This window comes from Heterocephalus glaber, unplaced genomic scaffold (genome assembly GCF_053883595.1).
Source record: "Heterocephalus glaber isolate CG9 unplaced genomic scaffold, H.glaber_assembly_v1.0 deba00000071, whole genome shotgun sequence".
Taxonomy (NCBI): domain Eukaryota; kingdom Metazoa; phylum Chordata; class Mammalia; order Rodentia; family Bathyergidae; genus Heterocephalus; species Heterocephalus glaber.
Genome location: NW_028258137.1, coordinates 1,039,242 through 1,063,860, shown reverse-complemented (window position 1 = coordinate 1,063,860; position 24,619 = coordinate 1,039,242). Strand labels below are relative to the sequence as shown.

Sequence of the window (24,619 nt, the reverse complement as noted above, 5' to 3'; positions counted from 1 at the left end):
GGGTGTCCTTGGACTCCTGGCTCTGCTTGGGGCAGCTCCCACCACACACGTCCACACACATGAGGTATCCAGTCCCTGCTTTGCAAAAGCCATCACCTGGGCAGGTGCCAGCTCTGCATGATGCCCCGTGTCGGGCCTGGAGCCCCCGCAACAGAGACTCCCTGTGTGTCATGGGCGTCTGGAAGCCCCGCGAAGCCCTGCTCATGCCTTGCCCAGTGGAGGCCCAGCTCCTCTGTCAGCCCCCGAGGACAGCCATACAGTACCCTGGGCCCTCGCCCCAGCACTCACCTGACAGCGACCGCTGGCTGGGCCCAGGCTGGCTGAGCGTTACTGCCCCTCTGCCTGCGGCAGACCACCACACGCCTGGGCAAGTTGGCAATCCAGTCACCAGCAACAGGGAGCTCTGGCTGGACCACACGCCAGACCCTCCTGCCTCAGCGAGCCGCTACTCATGGAGGAAAGCTTTCTTTGTCCCCATTCAACAGATCAGCAGACTGAGGCTTCAAGAACCCAAGACCCTCAGGGGGTCATGGTAGCTTCATCGTGACCCCCGAACTCCCAGCCCTGCAGCACAAACTCCTCCCACCCTGCACCAGGCTCCCCTGCGACAGGACTCTGGGGCTCCTCCCTGCAAGAGCCGAGTCTCCACCCCTCATCCAGATCCAGCCATGGGCAAGGGTAGGTGTGAGCCAAGTAGGGAAAGCTCCAGGCACCCTGTGTTGGAAACTCTGCCGGGGGTGCACCAGGTGTGGCTGGAAGTGAGAGGCACAAGGCCAGGTCACTCCCCTCAGCTCGCTGAGGATGCTGTTGCCTGCCGGCAGCAGGGTACAAATGTTACCCAGTCCAGCCAAAGCCAAGGAACTGCTCACAGCCCTCTGGCCCACCAACATCACCATGTTAGCCACCAACTTTGGGGCTTGTTGTTATGCAGCAGTGGCTGACTGATACAGCATCTCATAAACATAACAGAGAAATAGCCCAGTCTCTCCTGAAACAGAGGAGGAGTTACTCAGCCACAAGGAGGCACAGTGTGGCACCAGACTGTGCACACATGGTGTCTTCCTCTCCCACTTAGCGGGACAGGATGAAGGACCAGGGCTTGGCACACCAGCCATTCAGTCCTCACAGGAGCCTCGTGGCAGAAGCCTTGCAGCTCTGGTCATCCTTGTGTGGCAGACAAGGGAACCGAAGCCCCGAAAGGACAGGTGACCTGCTCAGGCCCTGGCCATGCTTTGTGGAGCCCCAACTCAGAGCCAGGCCCCCACAGCCACATCGGGAAGTCATACTGGGGACAAAACACATGCATGCTCCAAGCAGACGGAGCATGTGGCTCAGATGTGGCACTCCCAGGCCCAGCTGGCTTCAGCTAGGCAGCTGCTGAACAGACTTAAGTCACCCAGCACCGCACACACTTGCTTGCTTGGTTCTGTGCTACCAGCACATTCACTGTGCTCGACTTGGGGCCCTGGAGGTGTTGATACGTTACCCTAGGGCCCCATCACCGTCACCCTCCTCACCACTGTCACCACCACCTTCCCCGCCTCGGCCTCCGCACGCTGCGGTGACGATGGCCTCCCGCTGGCTCTGTGCCGGGTGTGTTCCTCAGCCCTCTGCTTTACTGCTTCTCTTCAATCACCTCTCAAGGCGGTTTCTGTATGTCAGCTACAGTTTCCAAGGGGAAAACCGGGGTGTCAAGAGAAGATGCAACTTGGCCCAAGTCACAAAGCCGGCAGACACAGGGCCACCTCCCTCCCTGGTACTGTCACACCCTGCACAAGGGGGGGGGGGGCTAGAGCTCTGAGGGTAAGAGGACAGTGAGGGCACAGGAGAAAGAGGGGGACAGGTGCCTGGGCTGCCTGGGGGGGTGGACAGGAAGGGCCTGCACGGGAGCCCTGGGCTCCTGGCCCCAACTGGAACATGAAGCCACTGCTGCCCCCTCTCTGTGGCCCATGTGGACCTTCCTCCCTGGGCCGGTGTCCTCACCTGTGACATGGAAACCCAGGCCAGCTGTCCCCGAGCCTCTGGAGCTGGCATTCCTGGTCCCCAGGGCCATCACCATGTGGCACTGTCTCCGCAGGGGCAGACAGAGTGTGTGTCGAGCAGGCTTTAAGAGCGAACAGGCTTCCCGTGCGAGGAACACGCCTGATGTGCGGCGAGGAATGAGGGTGGGTGGGGACCATTGCGGACGCGGGGAGCACTGGTGGCGTGGGGCATTCTCCGAGGCCAGGTACACGGATGTGAGGAAGCCCTCAGCCTGTAGAGGACCCAGTAGGCTGTGTGCCTCCACTCACATCTGCAAGGCTTCCAGGAGGAAGTGACTTCCAAGGGGGTCTTGGACGATGCATAGGAGTTTGCTAGGATGGCAAGGTTTGCAGGAAGGAGAAATGTCAAATGTAGCATTGGTGAGGTGCAGGAGATTGAGGAGCATTTATGACAACGTGCGGCAGCTCGGTGTAGCCTGAGCTGGAGGGAAGGTGGGGCAGGGGAGGGAGGGTTGCTGGGACCAAATCAAGGAGCAGTTAGGTCCTTGGTGGAGGTGCCTGGCCCTCCCCACTGCCTTCTCTGTGGGCTCCTTCTCTGCCCATGTGAGTGGCGTATGCATCGGGCACTGCGGTGGGCACAGTGCCCTCTGTCCCCTGCTCCCGCCGGGATGCTGACCACAGCCAGGGTCCGAGGCTGTGTTGGCAGGCAGTCTCTTCCCTCTGAGGCGCGTGGAGGGGGCTTCACACGCGAGCCGAGCTGAGTGGAATCCCCACAGAGGCAGCAGGTGGCAGGGCAGGAGTGCTGGCTTGAGTGCCAGGAGGAGAGGCTGTGGGGAGGGGAGGGAGGCTGGGGACTCTGCCACATTCCTCCACGAAGAATGCTGGGCTGCCCGGGGGCCGGGTCTGGGCAGGAGCCCGGCACACTGCGGCCATTCACGGCAGGCGGCCCAGGAGGCGCAGAGGGAGCGCCCTGTTCACCAGCAAGCGCCTACAAGGGCTGGCTGTCTGCGCCCACCCTCACAGCCCCAGCAGTCGAAACCGCACGTCCCGCGGCTGTGCGGGGCCTTGGTCGCGGGCCAGGGTCAGGGACTGGGCGGGGCAGGGCCGGTCCGGTCCAGAGCTCCGCCGGAGACTGAGACACACTGACAGGAAGGGCAGGGCCAGCGGCCATCTGGGCAGAGGACACCCGGCGCCCTCTGCCCGCCGCCTCGGCCTCGGCCTCGGTGTGGGGACGCCTGCAGGGGCGGGGACAGAGGCTGGTGGCGGAGCCCACCGTCCCCTCCCCCGCTGGCCCGGGCACCACCGCTCTGCACCCATGAAAGGCCCCGTTCACGGCCGCCCGGCTTGGGTTACGGTGCCTCCACTGTTTTCCTTTCATTAGAAGGAGCCAGCCCACAGGTCCTTCAGCCGAGTCCAGGAGCAGCTGGCCGGGGAGGGCAGAGTCACAGCCACCGGGCGACCACTGCAGCCAGGGAAACTGAGGCCCCATGGCCACAGGCAGCAGAGCTGGGTTGGGGCCGGGGTTCAGCAGGGACCCATCCTGGGCAGGGACCTGAAGGCCAGCCCACAGAGGCCCCGCGGGGAGCACAGGGCTTCCTGGAAGAGGAAGGGTGGCCAAGGAGCCCACAGCCAGAGACAAGGCCAGCAGTCCTGCAGCCCAGGGCCCGGTCTGGGCACAGGCTGAGCCTGCAGGGCCTTGCAAGACAGGATACCCACATCCCCCATGAGGCACAGGAAGGCCCCTCCCAACCCTCTCTACTCACAGATAGAGCTGCTTGCAAGAGGGGCAGGAACTCTCTCCCTCGGGGTGGCTGAGTCACAGGCCAGCGGCACGGCCACCGTCTGTCTGGAAAGAACCCTTGGACAGCTCAGGGCCCCTGCCACTCACTCCCCCCTCCCTGCTCCTCCTCCTCCCTCCCTGCTCCCATCTACCGGGCCCCGGCAAGCCCCCTCCAGTCCCACCCTGGCCCCTTGGAGGCCAGTGTGCGGTGCATTTTACAGTTTCCTTTCTGTGCTGTAGAGCCTTATTTTGTTTTCTGATGCCAAGAAAGAAAGGCCTTTTGGCCCCAGGCTGGCCGGATGCCTGAGGGGCAGCAGGGACCGGGCCGAGAGGGCCTGAGTCTCTGACCACAGCCTCTCTGAGGACCCCAGGCCAGCACTGCCTCCACCCCAGGGCATCCTGACTGCAGCCTCAGGGAGCGTGAGCAGAGTGGGCATGGGCTCAGCAGAGGTCACCAGCAGGCAGGAGCAGAGGAGGGCATCGCTGGGACCGCCAGCATCCCCTCTGCAGCCAGACCCAAGCCTGCACTGATCCGTGGCCTCTCTGAGAACCACCATGCTCCTCCCAGAGCCCAGAAGCCACGTCCAGGGCTCATGGATGCACAGCCAGGAGCAGCCCCCCATCCTGGCGACCCTGCCATCCGCCTAGGGAGAGGGTGATCACATCACAGCTGCCACACAGTGCCCCATCACCCAGCCCCACCCGAGTGCTGAGCCCAGACCCCTGCCCTGGCCACAGGCTGCAGTGCTGTCCTCATTGGCTGCACAGGGTCTCCCACATCGTGGGCTCCTTCACCTCTGGCCTCAGTTTCCCTCTCTGCAAAGTGAGGTGGAGAGCGCATGGGGGCCGAGCCCTTGGACACTGGAGCCACCAGGAGGCCACATCTGGGCCAGGATGGTCTGCGGGGTCTCTTCACTGCCAACACAGCAAGGGGTCCTGACCACCTGCGTCTGCTCGCAGGCCAGTGGTCACACCTGAGCCACGTGTGATGCCACGGCCCTGGAATCTGCTGAGGCTTCTGCTCCGCTGCCCTGCTCTGGCCTGGACAGTGCGGTTTCATTTTGACATCAGACAGAAGTCAGGGCAATGACTCAGGCAGGCCGCCCCACACACTCCCCTCACCCGGGGCCAGGAAGCCTCTGGGGGCTCCCTGGGCAGTGGGGGCCAGCAGAGGGGCAGAGAGCCGGGCTTGGCCTGGACCTAGGGAAGTTGACTCCGAGGCTCTGGCTGGACCTGGGACCCATGCCTGACTCTGCCCCACTAGGCCCTACACCCACACCCACGCTCCCCAGGGCGAGGTGGAAACATCTCCCCTGTCTGAGCTCTGGCATTCTGGGGACCAAGAAGCGAGGCACATCCGGGGCTGCCATGGGGCCCTCACCACCCAGGACAGTGATGACTCCGGGCCTCGCGCTCGAGGCCCAGCACATGGGCCACAGGTTCTCTGCCAGGGGCCTGTCCTGTGTGTCCTGAGAGGTCAGTGGAGTCCCCTCTCTCCACCAGATGCCAGGTGCACCTCCAGCGGCGGCCAACATTTCTTCAGGTACCACGAGAGGTGGGGAGCTGGGGGCCGATCCGGGGCTGGAGGATGAGTGCCCAGGCGCAGCAAGGGCCTGGGGCTGGGCGGGTCTCACCTAGGCCCACAGGCAGGCTGGGCGTGAGGAAGGGCATCACTGATGCTTCAAGGTCACATGCACAAACACTTGCAAAAGCACGCACACATGTGTGCACACACGCACGTGCAACACAGCAGTGCGACTGAAACCTCGGGCTTCCTGAGAAGCAAGTGGAGGCCCAGCGGGAAGGATAAGAAAGACGGCATCGTCCGGAGTCTCCACCAGGGCCTGCGAACCCCTGGCTCGGGACACCAGGAGCCTGAGGTGCAGTCAACCAAGGGCTTTGTTTCCATGGAGAGGGACAGCAGGACCCAGGGATCGGGCTGCAGTCGGGACGCCAAGTCACCTTTCCCATGACTGGCAGGGAGGCTCCCCACGAGCCACACAGGCCCTGCCTGTCTGCGGCAGCAGATCCAGTCATGCAGAGTGGTCCACAAGAGCCCTAGGCTGGGACGGGGCCTGGAGAGCCTTGCATCTTTGCGGGGAGCCCTGGGCCTGGCACCTGGTTTACGTGATAAAGGGGTCCCCAGGGGGTGGAACTGAACCGAGGCAAGTGCCTGCTGCTCTGAAAGGACCCTTTCTAGAAGGGCTCCCACCCATATCTCCCTCTCAGGAGCCCCTGGCCCAGGCCCGGGTCTGCCAGGAGTCACAGGGCGAGGGTTCGCCTGCTGCAGTGTCTGCCAAGCCCAGCGCCAGGCATGTGAGCCCCACTTTGGAGGAATTGTCCTGGGTACCACCTGCGCTTCTTTGGGGTGCCAGCTGGAGACCTCAGTAGGGTTCCCTGAGCCAAACCCAAGTATGTGTGGCCCCTGGCCTGGGGAGCAGAGGGCTGGGGGCCGGGACTGAGGATGATGGGAAGCGCCGGCCCGCAGCCCCGGCCGAAGGCACAGAGCTGGCTGCAGCAGCCTCTCCTCGACGCTTGCTGCCGGCTGGGGTGGTCCCATGGGGACCCCGGGCGAGGGTGGGGCCCAAGGAGCGACACCTAGGAAAAGCGGCACTAAAAATAGCCGGGGAGGGGTGTAACCCAAGCTGCGGGCTCAGCGACCCACGGTCCGCCCTGCGTCCGCCCGCAGCCCAGCCGGCCGAGAGGACTTGGCGGCAGCCCCGGCAGCCCGCGGACCTGGGCCGGGTGGAGGCGGCTCCTCTCCTTCCACCCCGCCCCAGGCGCGGCGCGGCGGAGGCAGCAGCAGCGGAGGCGGCTCGGTGCCCAGCGGGCGGGCAGCCGGACGGCCCGGCCCGCAGGGATGAGCGCTGCGTCCCGGACCCGGTGCGGCACGACACAGGCGGGGGAGCCGCGCGGGTCGGAGCGGGAGGTGAGTGCGGCGGCGCGGGGCAGCTGGCAGGCAGGGGCCCCGGTGTGACTCCCGCCCTGCCGCAGCAGCTGCCGGGCTCCGGCCAGGCCCAGGTGCGGAGCGAGTGCAGCCGGGAGCAGGGCCGGAGCGGCTGGGCGCGGCAGCAGCCGCTCATTCATTGCGCCCGGAGTCTGTCCCCGGCGCTCAGACAGGCCCTGCAGTGGGAGGGGCGGGTCTCTGGGGACCGGGCTCCAGGCTGCTGGGTCCTGCCCGGAGGGGACAGTGGCATCCCCACCCAGCCCTGTGCCTTCTGCCGGCCGAGGCGCCCCCGGAGCTGGGCTAGAGGGACTGCGGACTGCGGGGAGACTGCGCCCCGCGTGGCCATGGTGGGAAGGGAAGGCTGGGGCCGCTGGGTCTTCCCCAGGCCGCCAGACCCTCCCCTGCACCGCGACCTGGGCACGGGGCCCTGCCCCGGGGCGCCGGGCGAGAGGGGCAGCCGGCTGCGGTGGTGCTGGGCTCAGGCTGAGGCCAGGAGCTCCTTCCCCGCCCGCGGCGGGGCGTCCCCAGTAGGAGCCCTGCCACGTGTTAAGCGCTCCCCCCACCGCCGCTGCTGAGGTTTAAAGGAGACAGTGCCGCCGCCACGCTGCTCAGGGCCCCTTTCCCACCCGCCGAGATGCCCTGGGGTCGGCTCCGCCCCCAGAGGACCAGGGTGCACAAGGCCGTGCTGTGCCCCACGCCATCCCCAGGCCCCCACACAGCCCCAGCTCCGGCAAAGAGCAAGAGCCCCCGGGGTGCGGCCCTGTGCAGGGCGTTTGAAGAAGGGCAGGCCCAGAAGGTGGCCAGTGGAAGACGCGCCTTGTGCCCAGCCGCAGTCTGGGCCACTGTGGAGCTTGTCACCGCTGGCCTTTGCCCTGTGCAGGAAGGAGGAGCATCTTAAGGGAAGCCAGGCCCCTGCAGCACCTCAGCCTGGAAGGCAAAGGAAAGAAATGTGTGCTCAGCTCTGGGAGGGGAGGGACTGGCACACCTCAGGGTTTCAGGGGCAGAGGAGATGGAGAGGTCGTGAACTCCAGCCCCTCATCAGTGCTTCCAGCAGATCCTGCCTGCAGGTTGCTCCCTGCTTGACAGGGAGCTAGTTCCATACCACATTCCCGTGGTGAAGGAGAACCTGCTGAGAGGTTATGTGACAGTCAGGCCAGGCTGAGCCCCAGGCCTTCTACCTGCAGCACTGGTCTCTTCTGCCCTGAGGCCACACGGTGGCCTGGGAGATTTAGTGGCCAGGTCTTGGCCTCTTCTGACAAGGCTCTTCCTGCACAGGAGGAAGCTGGTGGCCTCTGCCCGCCACTGCTGTTGGGAGTGGGGCTGCCACTGCTGTCCCTGAGCCCCTCACCTCGCGGTGCCACCAGCAGGCCCTGCCCCGGAGCTCAGGCTCAGCGCCAGGCCCCATGTGGCCCATGCTTCCCCCTGACTCCCATGGCGTGGGTTGCAGCGTGCAAGGCCTGGCGTCCAGGCTGCGAAACTGATTTGCACTGTGTGTCCCTGGCAAGTCACCAAACCTCTCTGGGGCTCAGCCTTCCCACAGGGCGTGGGGAGGCCGCAGGACGCATGCGTGTGTGACAGCTGACCCACAGCTGAGGAGGGCAGAGGGGCTGGCTGGGAGCTGACCCGGGACACTGCCGCCTGTCCCTGTGTCCTGGAGCCTCTGAGCCTGCTCTGCTCAGCCGTCCGCGCCCTCTCCGGCTGGGTCTAGCAGTGCTGTTTCCCTCCCCCTGCCCAAGCCGGACCCGGGAGGCCAACTCCTGCCTCCCCGGAGCGGCCAGCAAGGCGAGGGGTGCGATGGCCAGGATGGGCCTCTGGCTTCTCCCTTCCTGGTTTGTCCTCTCCACTTGCCATGGTGGCCTGGGCTGGAGTGGCAGCGGCCACCCTCGGGGACTGACTGACCGCTATGTCCCATGAGTTCGGCTAGGAACCTGCCATGTCCCTGGGTAGAAGGAAAGTGGACCAGGACAGTTGAGCAGGTTGTTCACTGCTCACAGGCACCCAGCCAGTCCGCTGCTCAGCAGACCTCAGACCTGCACATGCTGCAGGCTGTCACCGAGGAAACACCTTGTCCTGCACCCCCAGAGGAGCCCAGAGCAGCAGCGTTGGCCCAGTTAAAGTGTGTATGCCGTGTCCAGACCCCCAAGAACCGTCCATGCCACCTAGCCCATATGCATGCTGGATGCTGTTCCCGGAGGCTGGAGGCCAGGTGCTGTGGCCGGCCACCCCTCCCCGTTCCCTTGGGCCGAGGTCACTCAGCCCCCCACCCCGTGTGGGGCAGGGGTGGAGTGGTCGGGGCTGTGGGCAGCACTGCATCCACTCCAGATGTCCCCAAGGCCTCTGCCCTGCACTTTGCTGCTCACCCTGAGCCCCAGCACCCCGAAAGTGAGGTGGGTGGTGACCAGGGCAGGGACTGGAGCCGTGGGCAGCTAGGGCCCAAGGGGGGAGTGTGAGCCAGGGGCACAGAGCCCTGAGCCACGGCCTCCCACCCACCCCACCGCATCCCACACAGCCAGGGAGGCTGAGCTTGTGAATGAGTAGCCACACGGCCACCTGGGAATGCAACGAGGGATGGGGGCCCCCTTCCCCCTGCAGCCCCCCAGGCCGGGGACACCCCATGCCCCAACCGCCCCTCACAGTGCCGTCCAGTCTCTGGCCACCCCGGGCAGGGTCCCAGCCAGCAGCAGACAGAGTCCACATTCATGAGGCCACCGAGGCCTGGCTGGCAGGGCACAGCCACGTGGCCTTGGGGGATGTCCCATCTCCGTGTACACAGGGCTGATGTGGGCCTGGAGGGGGCCACGGGAACCCCAGCAGGGGAGGTGCTGGAGTGTGGACCTGGGCACAGGGGGACCCTGGCAGCTGGGGCCAGGCTACTGCCTGTCCCAGAGGGAGGCCCGGTCTGCAGCCAGGTGCAGTGAACAAGAGGGTGTGTGTGTGTGCATCACCTCTCTGTGACACGTCGCGTCCGGCACAGCCGACTGCGGGAGCGCAGAGCTGTAGGTTTGCAGATTCACACTCATGGAGCCATCACCACCATCCAGTTCTAGAACATTCCTCTCACCATCCTGGGCCCTGGCGTGGAAGGATCGTATGACCCGTGTCGCGGTGTGCACTGGGCTAATTCCTGGTAACGCTGGACGAGGCGCAGGGGGAAGCCAGCACCGAGCTGTGAATCTGCCCGTCCTCGGGACGTCCACTAGCTCCCACCAGGCTGGTGTGTGGGCTGTGGCCTGCTGTATCAGTCTGTGTGTCGCATGTCCTCCCCTCAGTGGGTCCCTGTGCTTCCCTCGGGGTGTCACTGGGGATGTGGAGCTGCTGCACCATGTACACCATTCCCAGGATGGGACTGGCGGGAGCCACATGCTGGGAACAGGGCCAGGAGTCCAACTCTGCCCGAAAGGGGAAACTGAGGCAGAATGTGGTCACCGCTGAGGCTGGGTCTTTAGGAAGGTCCCACGTGCCAGCAGCTCCATCCTGCCACCTGCCCTCCCACCTTCTCCTGAGAAGCCACACCACCACCTGCTAAGCACGCCAGGATGTGTGCAGAGTCTCCTCTGGTGCCTCCAGAACCTGGCCTGTCCCCGGTCACTGTTCATCAGAGGACCCAAAATATCCACCCCTGCAGGGGCCACAGGGCACTGGCTCTGGAACGACATCGAGTCCAGCAGGCCCGGGCTGCCCCTGTGCTCTGCAGTCAGGGAGGAGCTGCAGGAGCCCGCAGGGGCCCAGACCCTCATGTGGCTCCCAGCCCAGGTTCAGGGTGCACAGCTGGGGGGCAGAACCGACAGGGCCTGAGAGGCCACCCAGCAGCCAGTAGTTGGCAGCTCAGGGACCCACCCAGGGGCTCCCTTCCCCACCGGGATGGGAGGTGGTCACTGCACCCATGACCCCTGGCTTGGCCAACAGGTGTCCTCGCCCCTGGCTGACTCCTGACTGTGCCCTCCACGCGGAGTGGGAAGAAGGGCTCCCTTGGCCTCGGCACCATGGTTAGGCTTTATGCTCCAGCTGCGGGCCCTGTGCCACTGGAGCGTGGGAGGCACCAGGACAGGAAGCCGCTGGTCCATGGCCCCTGGAGCTCCACCTACAGGGAAGCACTTGGGGAAACTGAGGCTCGCAAGGCAAACCACTACTGGATGGAGGCTGCGGTGCGGTAGCCGAGCCCAGGCCAGGCCCTCCTTGGGGCACACGGCAGCTCTCGCCTGGCCAAGGCCACTTTCACACTGTGCTCCGTGTGCCTGGGGACGCGGCACAGCCTTGGAGACTAATTACGGCCCAGGCTGGCCATAAACGCAGCCCGGATGTCCAGGAAAAGTAGGTGCCCTGGGCTGGCGGCCACAAGGCTCTCGGATAACAATGGGATGCGCAGCCACGCTGACCGGGCCTGTCCCAGTGACCACCACACGGAGCAGGGCTCCGGCTGCCTCCTTTCCGCTGGATGGGAAAGCACAGGGCCACGCCTGGGCATATTTATAGCCCAGGCACGGCTGCCAGCCCGGGTGCCCGCAAGGTCAGCTTCCTGCCAGGTCCTGTGGCCAGATGTTTACTGAGATTGCAGGGCCGGCTTGCCTATCCACACACGCCCGCCTCACCCTGTCCATGCTGCAGGGCCTGGTGGGGCTCCTAGACTCGGAGGTGACAGTCTCAGCCCTCAGCAGGCGTCAGCACAGGAACCTGAGACACAGGATCCGTGTGCAAAGGGCAGATTTAAAAAGGAGCCATGGAGGTCCAGGGAGGGGACTTGTGCTGCTTCTCAGAAAAAGGCAGGACCATATTGGAGGCGGGCTTTGAGGGATGAGTAGGAGCCTGCCAAGCATTTGAAGGCAAGACAAATAGCACACACAATGGGACGGTAGTGAGCACAAACAGGCATGCTTGGGGCAGGTGCTGCTCAGGCGCCTAAAACGCATCTTGGGGAGGAAGCAAGAAGGGCTCAGGAGGCTCTGCCTGCACAATGGGTGACACCCAGGCATGGTCCTGACCCCATCCCAGGCCCGGCCATCGGGCCCACGGCCCAGGAAGCCCAGAGGCAGGTTCTGTGCCCAGTGCTGGAGCCAGGCGTGGGCCAAGCAGCTGCTCCTGTGGCCAGGCGAAGTGGCACTGGGGCAGAGTCATCAGGGCTGGGCACCCCCAAGTCACCCCAGCGGGGCGGGTGAGTGGGGTGCTGCTGTCACTCTGGGGCCTCTTCTGTTGTGTTGCTGTGGCTGCGGGAACAGTCACACGCCCTGTGTCACAGCACTGCCTCACACCTGTGTGTGCACCGTGTGTGTGTGTGTGTGTGTGTGTGTGTTTGTGTGTGTGTGTGTGTGTGTGTGTGGACTGGCTCAGGGGACTGAACCAAGAACCTTCATGTTGAGCTACAGCCCTAGGCTTCAAAAACATTGTTTTAGACGGGGTCTTGGTACATTGCTAACTTGCCCAATCTGGCCTCAAACTTGCGCCCCCCCCCAGCCTCAGCCTCTCAGAGTGCTGAGGTCATAGGTGTGTGTCACCACACCAGCTGCCTTGTCATATTCTTTGTATTATCCTTCTAGCACATTATACCGTATCAGCCCATCCAGTCACACATCAGATTATTTTTTAGGGTATTTTGAGACAGGGTCCTGGATGTAGTCCAGGCTGGCCTTGAACTTGAGGCAATCCTCCTGCCCCGGCTCCCAAGTGCTGAGACCGCAGGCCCCCACGCTGGCTCATATTATGTTTTTAGGTTACACTTTCCATATCGAGCATCACCGCACACCATCCTCGATTTCCCTGTCTTCCCGTCACATGGCGCCAGTTGCTGTGAAGCCGCATTGCAAGGGTGCAGGATCTCTTTTAATTTCCATGTTAAACCAGGCACCACAGAACATATCTGCAGTTCTAGCACTCGGGGAGGCTGAGCCAGGAGGATTGTAAGTTAGAGCCCAGCCTGGGCAGCTTAGTGAGGCCCCGTCTCAAAATTTTAAACAAAGGCCTGGAGGTGGAGCTCAGTGGGAAAGGGTCACGCAGGGAGGCCCAGGGAGGCTGGGATCAGTCTGGCAGGGCTGTGAAGGCGTGGGTCACAGTGTCCCCTCCGTCCCCAGCCTCAGGGAAGGACAAGCAGGAACAGGTCAGAGCTTCCGGCAAGCGGCCCTGGGGACCTGCGTCCAGCAACAGGGACACTGTCTACCCTGGGGGCCATGCGGCCCAGAGCCACTGTGGATGCAGGGGTGGTGGCCCTGCACAGAGGGGCAGTGGGTGGGGCCCCCATCACCTTGGCATGGAAGCCCAGTTCTTGGCTCTGGATGAGAGGGTTCCATCCCCTGCGTCCGGGCATGGCCAGAGCAGCGTGTTCACTGCCCACTGCCACATTCTTCATCCAGGGCCCGTGTGTGCTGCGTAGGCTCTGCAGAGCCCTAGGAAAGGGGGCCCGGCACGTCCCAGAGGGTCAGCAAGGCGTGTCCTACTGGCCTGGCTTCCGCGTGGCCCCACAGCCACCTGTGCCCCCTTCAGGACCCCAAACACCCCAGCTGTTCTCCACCCTCGCTGCTACACCCAGTCCCCACGCCAGGTGCCCAATCGGCCTCCGGCCCGGGCTCTGGCTTTGCCACTGTTGTACTGCACAGACCCAGGTGGCCTCGTGGCACCCCAGGGGTTTGGCCGGACACTAAATGGGAAGCAGCTGCAGAGAGCTTCGTAGTCGGGGCCGGGCTACTTCATCTATGCCTTGGCAAGGCCAACAGGGAGCTCAGGAGGCCGAGGCAGGGACGGGGCACCAGCACCACCCGTGCACACGCGTGCACATGGCACCACGCCACACGGCGCTTCGTGGGTGAGGCGCAGCTGCATGGGCTGTGCGCTGTGTGCTCCCGTTTCCCCGGCCTGGGTGTGGGCCCTCAGGAGCCACTCGGCCCCGCTCCTCCATGCTGGTCCCGCTCACTGTCCCCTCTGAGGCTCAGGTGCCTGGTCCCAGGTTCCAGGGCTGGGCGCAGACTGCAGTTGTCCCTTCACGGTGTGCTGGGTGGCCCTGCATCCGTGTACAGAGCTCAGGGCCCCGGCCTGTGTCCAGGCAGAGCACGCCTGTCTCCTATCCCTGTCCCCGAAGGTCACACTTCAGGCCCTCGCCACCCGTGGGTTTGGGTCTCCTGCGCGGCCAGAGTCCCCCTGGGCTTGCTGGAACCCACCCGAGCCCTCTGCATTTTGGCCTCAGGTCTCTCGAGTGCAAGCCACAGAAACACGATCCACACAGAAGGGAGCAATGGGCTTAGGAGACAGAGTCTGGGGGACAATGGACTTCAGGTAGGGCTGGATCTAGGGGCACAGTGTTTGTTGGGAATCTGCCTCGTCCCTCATCTCTCGGCTCTGTTTCCCCCATCAGCTCCTTTCTCAGGAGCCCTCACGGTGGCTTCAAGGTTCCAGAGGCTTGGCCTCTGCCTGGTCCCCAGGAAGCTGCTAGGGCCGAATCTGTGCCCATCCCCTCCCATCACCACAGCCAGGGACAGAGAAGTGCACTGCAGCCAGGCCTGGCTGTGCCCACCCTGGGGCCTGGAGCGTGGCCCACCAGGGCACATGGTTCCTTCCTGTCCTCAGCCCTCTGCCCAGTGCACCTGCCAGCCCCGCTCCCAGCTGAGAAGAATCAGGGAGAGGAAGCAAGAGGAGGAACCAGGGTGGATGTCAGGGTCCTCCAGCTGGAGGGGAGGCTGCACGGCAGCCCTGAGCCTCAGCCCGTGCCGAAGGCGTGGGCTGAACGTTTATAGGGCTGTGTGTGTGTGCGTGTGAGTGTGTGAAACAGATGCCCAGAGAGATGGAGACACAGACAGACAGTGCGGCAGATGGAAGGAGAGGTGAGCGGCCAAGGCAAGGTGGACAGAGATGGGCTGCGGAGGCGGCTGGTGGACGGGTGAGCTCCCCTCTGTGGGTTTCTTTGCACCTAGACAAAGACCTTGGTGCTAGGACGTGGAAACCCTGCTCTGAGCCTGCAGAGCCTCTGACACCCAGGCCGGATCGGTGATCTGGAAGCCAGGCCGAGCGGAGGGCCGGTGCCTGCCCCGCCTCCTTCGGCTCGGGGCTGGGGTGTGGGCCTCTGCCCTGCCTGGACTTTGGCACTGGCAACACCACGGCCCTAGTCACTCTGTGGACAAGGCCAGATCAGAGAGGACTAAGCCTCAGAAGGCACTGACTGTGCCCAGGGGAGGGTGGCATGAAGGATGTGGTTTCCCTGCCGGCCAAGACCTCAGCCCTGGCTTCCATGAGGTGTGGACCCCAGGAGCCCACAGGTGGGCGGGGTTCCTCCCCCTCACTGCCAGCTTGGTCACAGCAGCCACACACAGAGGTAACGGCCCCATGGGAGCCATGGGACAGGGCAGCTGGGCCAGGATGCCAGTGGCGACCCGCGCAGAGGGGTCGGCTCGGTCCTGCCTGTGTTCACACGGCTGCCATCCTCCTGGGCCTGGGACACTGCCGACAGCTGTGTGAGCCCCGATGGCTGGCGAGGTTGCCATCCCCCACCACCCCTGGGCTCTGCCTTCTCCTCACTGATGGACAGGAAGCCAGGGACAGGAGGGCAGCTGCAGCCTCCACTGCTGTGTGACACGCAGCCAGTACCTCGGTGCAGCAATGGCTCCATCAGGTGGCCCAGCCACCCAGGACCACTTTTCTCCTGGGTTTGGCAGCCAGCTCAGGCCAGAGGGCTTTGCTCTCCACAGGCGACTGGGGGAGGCCAAGGCTCAGGGCCCCGCCCCCGGACCCCACAAGGCAGAACCGGGCCTAGGAGCTACCCGGACCCAGCTGCAGTGGGAGTCCCCGGCCCCGGATCACTGAGCACCCTTCGCATCCTCGCCTGCCGACCTCTGCAAACCTGAGCCCAGGCCCTTTTCTGCCCCGGCCCCTGGGGGAGCCTGAGTGCACTGTGGAAACCCATGTCCCCGAGCCCCTAACCCCACTAGGAGAGTCCTGCCTCAGAACGGGCCGGCAGGGGGCCAGCAGCACCTGCAGATGGCGAGGCCCCAGCCACTTCCTGAGCCTGCACACCCACTGCCTCCTCAGCCTCAGGAGGCTCCGGGTTAGCCTCTCCTCCCAGCTGTGCAGCAGCAGCTGCAGCAGGAGCCCAGCCTGGCCCATTCCCCGCCATGGGGCCAGCTGGTGGCTGGCAGCTGAGCTTGCACCCCAGGCCCGACTGGGTCTCTCCGTCTCAGGGCCCAGGGTGGGGCTGGCCCTGTTCACAAGGTCACTGGCTGGGTCCTATGTGACCTGAGGAGAGTGGCCACTGCCACCAGGGCCCACAGAGGCTGGGGAGGTGGCCAGGAGTCAGGGCACAGGAAGGCCCAGACACGGTCCCCACTAAGAAGCGGCCCGGGGCTCGAGATGGAGGGGCAGAGGAAGCACAGGCCACTGCCCCTGCTGGCCAGGCTCCGCTCCAGCCCCTCACTGGCTCTTGGGCCCAAGGCCCGGGCCTCCACAGTGCCATGCACAGGGCTGCTGAAGGCCCTGGGTCTGTGGGACCCTGGAGCTGACTGCAGCGCGCGAGCTCCGCCCTGCTCAGCCTTCCTTGGGACAGAGCAGCCGGAGATAGCGCAGTGCGGCAGCTGCAGGCGCCTCTGCCATCCGGCCCGCAAGGCCAGATCCTCTCTGCTGGAACAGTGGGTCCACACTCACTCCAGGCCACCACGGCACCTTCGGCTCTGAAAGGAGCCAGGGCTGGGGGGCCACACTCAAGGTCCCCAGGCCCAAACCCCAGTCCTGCTGATGGGTGGGGGGTGGGTGATGAGTGGCTGCAGGAGCAGGACGGTGGAGCGGGGGTGGAGTAGAGGGGTGGCAGCGGGCTGAGTGGGTGAGCGGGTGAGCACAGTGCGATGGGAGGGTGAAGAGTAGACAGACGTTAGGGAGGATGATGGGTGGGTAACAGAAGAGCAGGTGACTGCTGGGCGGGTGGGTGGGTGGGGAGGTGACTGCTACCTACCAGGCCTTATGCTAAGTACCAGATCCAGCAGGGCGCCTGCCCATGGCCTCTCCTGGGGACCTTCCCACACTGGGCAGGACTCATCCAGGGCATCAAGGGATCCACCCCACTGTGCTGGAGGAAAGAAGCACCATGGCGGGCACTCTGGCAGGGTCACAGTCCACAGCAGTGCCCTGGGCAGGAGGCAGCAGGGAGGACTCGGTCAGGCATGCCGGCTTGGGAGAAACGTGCTGTGCGGGTCTCGTGGGCGCCCACTGCTGCAGCCATCACGCCCGCTCCTGGGCTCGTCTCCCACAGGCTGGCTCAAGCAGTTCATTTCACCAGAGGGCAATCTGACAGGGCAGGGCAGCCAAGAACCGGCCCAGGTCACTCAGCAGTCAAGCTGCCCACTGAGAACAGGAGGAGCCCACAGAGAGGCCAGCCCACCCGGAAGATCACACCACAGATGCCAGCTGGCCAGCGTGCTGCCCGAGACAGTGTGCAGGGTGCACACTTAGCAGGCTCCCACCTCACAGGGCTGGGGGCAGGGGAGGGAGGGCCCGCAGGCAGCAGTGAGGAGCAGGCTGTGCGTGGTGCCCGTGCCCACGATCCCTGCTCTTGGGAGGCTGCCACACACACTGTTCAAGACAGGAAAGATGCGAGCCACACTGCCTGGCACTGCCAGGGTGGATCCTGCCCCGGGGTCTGCCCAGCCCCGTGGAGCTTCTGCCCCTGCACCCCTGGCCGGAGAGGGTGGCAGCAGTGGGAAAGGCAGCAACTGTGTGCCCAGTGCCCAGCGAGGCCAGGGGCCCTGCCAGGCATGAGTGGAGCGGGGCAGAGGGCACAGCAGGTCTGCCAGACAGGGGTGCTGGAGGCCCTGCTAACCGCGCTCCGCGTGGGCCCCCATCCGTCGCCCTGTCCCTTGCCCCTGAGCAGAGGAGCCAAAGCCCAGCAGCCTCGGCCTCAGCCGGTTCCTCCCACCCATCCTGGCACCCCATTCCAGCAGCAGCACCCGGGCAGCTACCTTGAGCTAACATGGCTGAGCTGACCGGGGAACTTTGGAGGGAGCTAATTAAGGGCAGCTGAGATGTGAGGCTGGAAGGTGGCACAGCAGGAATGGCTTCCTGTAGGTGCAGAGGGAGCCGCCAGGCCTGGGCAGAAGTGAGGCGCGGCACACTTCCACGGTGCCCAGGGCAACCACGGGAGAGGGGGTGGTATGTGGGTGTGTCGGACCACCTCATACGTGTGAATGCCTGTGCACAGGTGTGAGCCTTTCTGCCAAGGTAGACCCCTGCGTGTGTCTCAGTTTACCCGCCCATTCCAGGGCACCTGCCGCATCTTCCTGGCTGCATGCATCTGGCCAGGGCCAAGGCTGCCCTGCTCAGAAAGGAGGGGCTCTGGGAATGGCTCATCCACTTCCTCACCAAGGCCAGCCAGACCCAGGCCCAGCCCCGCGCACGCAGTGGTGTGTGGGCAGCTTAACGCGCTTTATGCAGTGTGCTCAGCCATGCCCAGTTAGGGGTCGGGACACTGGCCTGCATGTCCCCTGCTGTCTCCCTCCCTGTCTCTGCTCTGTGCTGAGCACTCCTGTCATCCCAGCATTCTAGGAGGCTGAGGCAGGAGGATCAAAAGTTCAAGCCCAGCCTGGACAACTTAGCGATGTAGTGAGACTTTGTCTCAAAATAAAATACAAAGAGATCTGGGGAAGTAGCTCAATGCAAAGGCCCTGGGTTCAATCCTCAGCGTGGCAAAAAACAAAACAAAACAAAACAGCCACCTCTCCCTGCCTAGGGTGCAGATCCCCCGGGTGGGGCGGACCAGGGTCCCCAGGAAGGCAGCCTGCTCATCTTCACAGCCACCCAGGCCCTCCCCCGTGCAAAGCAGCGGGGACCCTTGTGACAGTCGGAGTCTGCACACAAGCCTGGGCCCTGCATCCTGCACGCATCTCAAGAGGCCTCGGGCCCCACCTGCGACCCCCAGGGACGCCCTGGCCCTGGCCGTTGTAGACACACTGTCCCTGCCCAGCGGCCCCATCAGAGCCCAGCTGGCTCCACCCCAGAGACCACACGAGGGTGAGCGGAGGAGGCTCCAGCACACACCCCACCCCTGTGTGTGCACCCACCCTGTGCACGCGCACACACTACACTCACAAGCACTGCGGCCTGCGTCCTCCCTCTCCCAGTCTGCCGGGCTGGGGGCCGCCTGTGGGAGGGCTGCATGTGGGAGGGTCACGCCAGAGTGGAGTGCAAGCCCAGGTCCACAGAGCAGCTCCTGGGGCAGTGGCTCCCGGGGCAGGCGGGTGGGAGCGAGGGAGAAATGCTGCAGGCTGGGCTCTCGGGCAGGAACTGGCGTCTGAAGGAAGAGGCTTCTGAAAGGGCCCTTGTCTTGCTCTGCCTGACGTCCAGGCTCAGCAGTGGGGGGACGCATGGGTCACCTTAACAGAGTGGCAGGCAACAGCCAGAGATCCTTCCACAGGCGTGGTGGAGCGCCGACTGCACGCACCCGCTTCTCCCCCCCGCCCTGGGCCACCTCGGCCCAGGTGGACACGTGGCTTCTCAGGCTGCCCTGTCCTACAGAGGACTCCCCTCCCGCCAAGGCGCAGTTAGGGGCATGACCTACACCCCAGGAAGGTGAGGAGGAAAGGCAGGGACAGCACCCGCCTCCCTGTGACTTGCTTTCCTCAGCTCACAGTGGGGCGCTGAGGGGCCTGTGGAGTGGCAGAGAGGGGTTGGGCCCTGCGTGCGTGGGTAGCAGGGCTGAGCAAGGCAAGCAGGCTGTGCGGAGGCAGAGGCCATGAGAGGCCAGGAGGGCTGGGCTGGGCAAAGGCCCCGGGGCTTTCGAAGCTCGGGGCTTCCAGATGCGCGTGGGGCAGGGGCTCGTGGCCAAGCAATGCCCGGTCCCAATGCCAAGGAAGCAGTGAAGCATTTGGGGGGACAGGTGGTTTGTTTAAGAGCCCATAGCTGCCTGGAGCAGAATGGGGTGCAGGGAGTCCCAGGGGAGAGGACCCCAAGGGGCCACAAGCAGGGTCTCTGGGTCACTTTTGGCAAGCGTCTCTCCCTCTGAGCAGCACACAGGTGAACTCGGCCTCTGGCTCCTGGCTCTCAGCTGGATGGGCTGCCCAGAGCTGAGACTCTCCTCTGCCCAGTGCCCTCGCACCGGGCATGGCGGCCTGCCCCCCTGCCGGGCACAGCTGTCTCCTTCCCAGGCCTGCTCGGCCATGCCCGCTTGCTGCCCCTAGACCCTGTCCATAGTCCACTCACTGCTGACCTCTCTGGGCTCCGCCGCGTGGGGAGGCCACAGTCCTGGCCACTGAAGGACACAGCCCTCGGGGACTCCCCAGGGCTCCGAGCCCTGCTCACAGCCGTGGCGCCTGGTGACCTCTGAACGGCCGTGCTGGCCTGCAGGGACGTCTGTCCCTGGGGCGACCTGTCTGTCTCACCACAGCTGTGTGGGCCCCGTCATGTTCAGAATGAATGAATGAGTGAATGTGAGCATGAACGAGGGGTGACGGGGTCCCAGGGACAGCCTGGAGTGTGCACCACCCTGGGAAGGCCACGCAGCCAACCAGGGGCCCAGTCCTGCCCCACGCCTCAGCCCACACCGTTGCTATTTTGTCTCACAGGAATTGGTTGCCAAGGTTTAAAAATGGGGAGATTTCACTTTGAACCCTGGGTTTCTGGCTTGTCCTGAAGAGTCAGAAAGGCTGGCCCTGTGCTCAAGCTCCCAAGGCCCCATCGCAGGGCCGCATGTCGCACAGCATGTGGCACAGCAGGCGGGGACCTCACGAGAAGGCAGTGCTCAGGACACCAGACCACTTGGGGCGGCAGGCGGGGGCACCGTGGTGGGCGGAGCATCTCCACACTCCCTCCCTGTGTCCGGCCCAGCCCTGCCACAGAGGACACAGCATGCACAAAACCAACAGGAGTAGGAAGTTCAGCCAGCAGCGGGCACCCAGGTGCATCTGGAGGAAGGAGCGGGAGGAGTAGCACTGGGGAGATGCGGTGGCCCGGGCAGGTGGCACTTGCAGGACACACAGACCCAGCCCCACTGCCACCCACAGCCCCCTCTATGGCTCCCGGCAGCAGAGTCCATGGTGGCCGGGGGGGCCCTGGGTCGCACAGCAGCTGTGCAGGGTTAAACTGCAGCCGAAGCCCTGCCGTTCCCCATGAGGAGGACGCTCAGGGCCAGGAGCGGATGCCGTGACCCCCAGCCCTGTCCTGCTGGCCCAGGCCTCGGGCAAGGATGTGGCCAAGTCCAGGGGCAGTGGCTTTGTCCACCTGCAGCCTGGCTCGGAGGTTCAGGAAGCTGGGGACAGCGGGAGGGAGCCCAGCCAGCCAGGGCTGAGCTTGTACAGTCAGTGCCAGGGAGGAAAGATGCAGACCGAGAAGGGGCTGGAAGAGAGGGTGGCCTGAGCCTCCGGGCAGATGAAGCTGGAGGAGCAGAGAAGGAGCCATGGCAAGTCAGAAAAGCTGGAGGCTGCAGGGTCAGCACCCCTAGCCCTCTGGGTCCCTGGGGGAACGGCAGCAAGGGAACATAGCGCCTGACGCCTCCGCTCCAGAAGAGGCCACCTGGGTGGGGACAGAAGGGCACAGGCCTGGCCGGGGAGCAGCACCATTGAGGGTCATGACGGGGAGGACCCAAGGCCAACGGGAAGGCCAGCAAGGACCTGCATGGCCTTGTCCCTTCCGGATGGTGGTCTCCTGCCTGGAACAGGCCAGCCCAGGACGGCCCTGAGGAGGGCACCCCCGCCCCAACCGCACTCCAGTCCACTGCGGCCAGAGGCCACCAGCCAGGCAACCCCACCCGGTGGCCAGCACTGCCCCGCCGGCCCTCAGGTGGGCTCCCCGCCCACTGGGACAGCACCAGCAGAGCGGCTCAGAGGCGCAGGTCAGCCCACTCAAGAGAGCAGCGTGGCTGAAGGTAGCCCTGCCGCCCGAGAGTCCAGCTCCCCGGGACTGACAAGGCCACATGCCAGTGAGCATAGCAAGGCCCTGCCCAGCCAGGAAAGACAACAGTCGGCCCTGGGACTCCAGACCCTCTGCGTCCGGGCCCTTGGAAGGGCCCTCTCCCTCTCAGCCTCAGCTGCTTCCCTGAACAAAGGGGAACAGAGGGGAGCTGGCAGGAGCAGCCAGAACACCCGGGGACAGAGGACATGGTCAGCTCATCCCAGAGCCAGGCAGAGTGGACCCCAAGCTCCTGCAAGTCCACACCGCACCCTGAGCCTCAGGGTCTTCATCTGCACAGCTGAGCCCCACGTCCTGGAGCGGGGCCCCTGCAGCCCGCATGCAGCCAGCCCCTCCTCCATACTCACAGCCCGCACACAGCTGGCACACAGTGGTGCCCTTCCTGGGTCCGGCACATGGGGCTCCGGCCGGCACCCACATGCCCAAGGCCCTCCACCTCGGCCACAGGGCCCCCACCTCCTGAGAGGGGTGTCGAGCTGGCCAGGGCACCCAGGCGGGGGTGGGGCTGACAGGGGCCAACAGGCTCGGTGCACATGGCCGAGCCCACTGCCCTCTGGGGTCCCAGGCAGCAGGGACCCCAGCTCCTCCCCAGGCACAACACCTTGGTTCCTCCTCCGGGCCCAGCCCTGCCAACCCCGTCCCGGCCTCAAGCGTCCACACCAGGCTCGCTTGGCAGGGGACACCGTGGGAGTGTCCAGTGGATGGACGGTAACGGCCTCTCCCACAAGGTCGAGGGCACCAGGCTTCGACACTGACCCCGCCAGGGGCTCCTCGGTGGCCCTGTGTCTGGGGGACAAAGGTCATCCATCAGCAGCACTGTCCCACCCCTGAATGCCAGCCCTGAAGCCGGCACCTTCCCTGTCGCCCCTGTCAGCCCCCGGCCATCTGGGCTGGAACTGGAGGCCTTGCCCTCCCTGCGCCCCCTCCTTGTCACCTGGACAATGCCACCACCCCACCCCCGCTTATCTCCCTCCTGTTAAGGGATCTCAAATGCGAACCCCGATAAGGCGGGACCAATACCTGCTCCTGCCCCTCAATGCAGCCTGGACTCAGCCCAAGTAATTAAGATAAATGCAGCTGATAACTGGAGCTTTGCTCTTAAATGCGCCCTCTGGCCATATCGGATGTAACTTTACCTGCAGGGGTTTATCGGAGGCCTCACTTGCTTGGGTATCGGAACTTTTAAGAAAGCGGCAGCGTTTGAAGGAAGAGGAAAGCAGGCCGTTTGTGGAGTGAATGTCGGGAGCAGACGAAGTGTGTGTCTGTCTCCTGCAGCCACACATGAGCGAGCCAGGGCCAGTGCTGGGCAGAGGGATGCCAGGCTGGGCCCGCAGGGCTGATGCCAGCTCGTCACAGGTGCGGAGAGGCACTACCTGCTCCAGCCTCAACCCAGGAGACGTGGCCAGTGCGGAGGTGAAGGGCGGGCTCGGGGCTCCGGCTGGGAAGGGAACTGGCAGCGCATGCAGGGCCGGCTCGACAGACGCCCGGAGCACCCCGCGGCGGTCGGCCCTGCCTCCGACTTGCAGTGTGACCTCCACCAGGCCAGGCACGGCTCTGAGCCTTGGTTTCCATCTTGGCTCCGGCACGGCATCCAGGTCGGGGCATAGGCCGGGGGCCCACAGATGACGACATCCCTGGTCCTCTGCCGCTCCTGAGACCCTGACTGCAGGACTCTGTCACTCCGCTGGCCTGAGCCTCCCCAGCCTCCATCTCCCAGCCAGGAGCCCCGAGCATGGGCCCTGGGACGCCCCCCAAGGCCAGGCCACTTTCCCCCAGACCCGGCTCACTCCCTGCCTGTGACACCCGCCACCCAGGGGAAGCGGCCAGGCAGGGAGCAGGGCCAGTCCGGCCACACCCAAGCCCACCTCTCCCAGCACACACAGCCTGGCCTCGGAGTACCGCTCTGTGCCTCAGCTCCCCCACCTGACCGTGGCTGTGGGGCTCAGGACGGGGAGCAGCTGAGGAGCGCAGGAGGACAAGCGGTCAGGCCTGCGATGGGGCTGGCCCAGCGCTTCCCACCAACCACCGGAGCCCTGCTCTGTGCCCAGTCATGCTGATGGGCAGGGCTGGGGGACGCTGGGCCTCATGCCCAACCCCAAGGTGGCCCCTTCTGAGCGGACTTCGGTCACCTCTGGGTGCTGGTCTGTGTGAAATGCCAGGCTCCAGCCACCGCACGAGGCCGTCCCAGCAGGGCCATGACACCACCCCCACCCCCCCCCACCCCTGTGCAGGCAGGGAGCCGCCCTGGCCAGAGGGTGCCCCAGAAGAGGGGCCAAAGGAGGCCAGCTGGAGGGCCAGGCGGACCCCACAGAAGGGGTGGGCCGCGAAGGCGGTAAGGAGCCAGGCCTGCAGGCTCAGCCCCACTGCTGGGTGCCCCGCCCTCAGGGTCTTGAGTTACCCAGGGCTCACCCCACCCGAGGGGGCTACTTACTGTTTTTGAGCAAAGGAGCCACTCCTGCCCCTTCCTTGGGTGGCTGGGATCTGGGGATTGGATCTCCCCACTTCAAAGGGCCTGGGCTTCAGGAACACACAAGGGCCCAGCAGCAGGCACCAAGGGGCTTTGCCAAGCACCAGGTAGGGGCCAGAACCTGAGACCAGGCTGAACGCCATCCCCACACTGCTTCCACAGCCTCTGCACCCCTGGATGGGGAACAGCAGCCCACAGGGGAGCCCAGGGTGCAGCAAACCTGGCCTGCACCCAGGACCAGCACCCGAGGGACCCAGACCAGCCAGGGCGGGTCCCATGGACGACTGTCTGCCAGGCATGGGTCAGGCGGGCAGCCTCAGGCACAGCTGCCGGGCTGTGCAGCCCTGGCCAAGTCACAGCCCTCTCTGAGCCTGCCCTCAGCCAACTCACCCACTACTGAGCTGGAGGCCATGAGTCACACGCTGCGCCTGCCCAGTGCCCAGCAGCATGCCTGACACCGGTGTTGACTCGGCATGTGTGCACTGGAGCCCCGGGCCCAGGCTGCCTGGCCCTGGAAGGCTGAGTGGCCTGTGCCATGGGGTCTCTGTGGTGAGGGGTGGCATCATGGGCAGCAGCCCAGCTGT

General features: G+C 65.0%; 1 long non-coding RNA gene across 1 annotated transcript in view; it reads right to left on the bottom strand.

The window, feature by feature from the left end:
• The window catches only part of LOC110348731 (uncharacterized), a 37,507-nt gene extending 13,797 nt beyond the window's left edge, over positions 1-23,710 (bottom strand). Inside the window, exons 1-3 of the long non-coding RNA XR_002394218.2 lie at positions 22,705-23,710; positions 1,984-3,828; positions 289-1,662 (exon numbers count right to left, since the gene is read on the bottom strand). This is a non-coding gene — a long non-coding RNA (uncharacterized LOC110348731). The remainder of the gene's footprint in view (positions 1-288; positions 1,663-1,983; positions 3,829-22,704) is intronic.
• Positions 23,711-24,619: the final 909 nt, after the last annotated feature.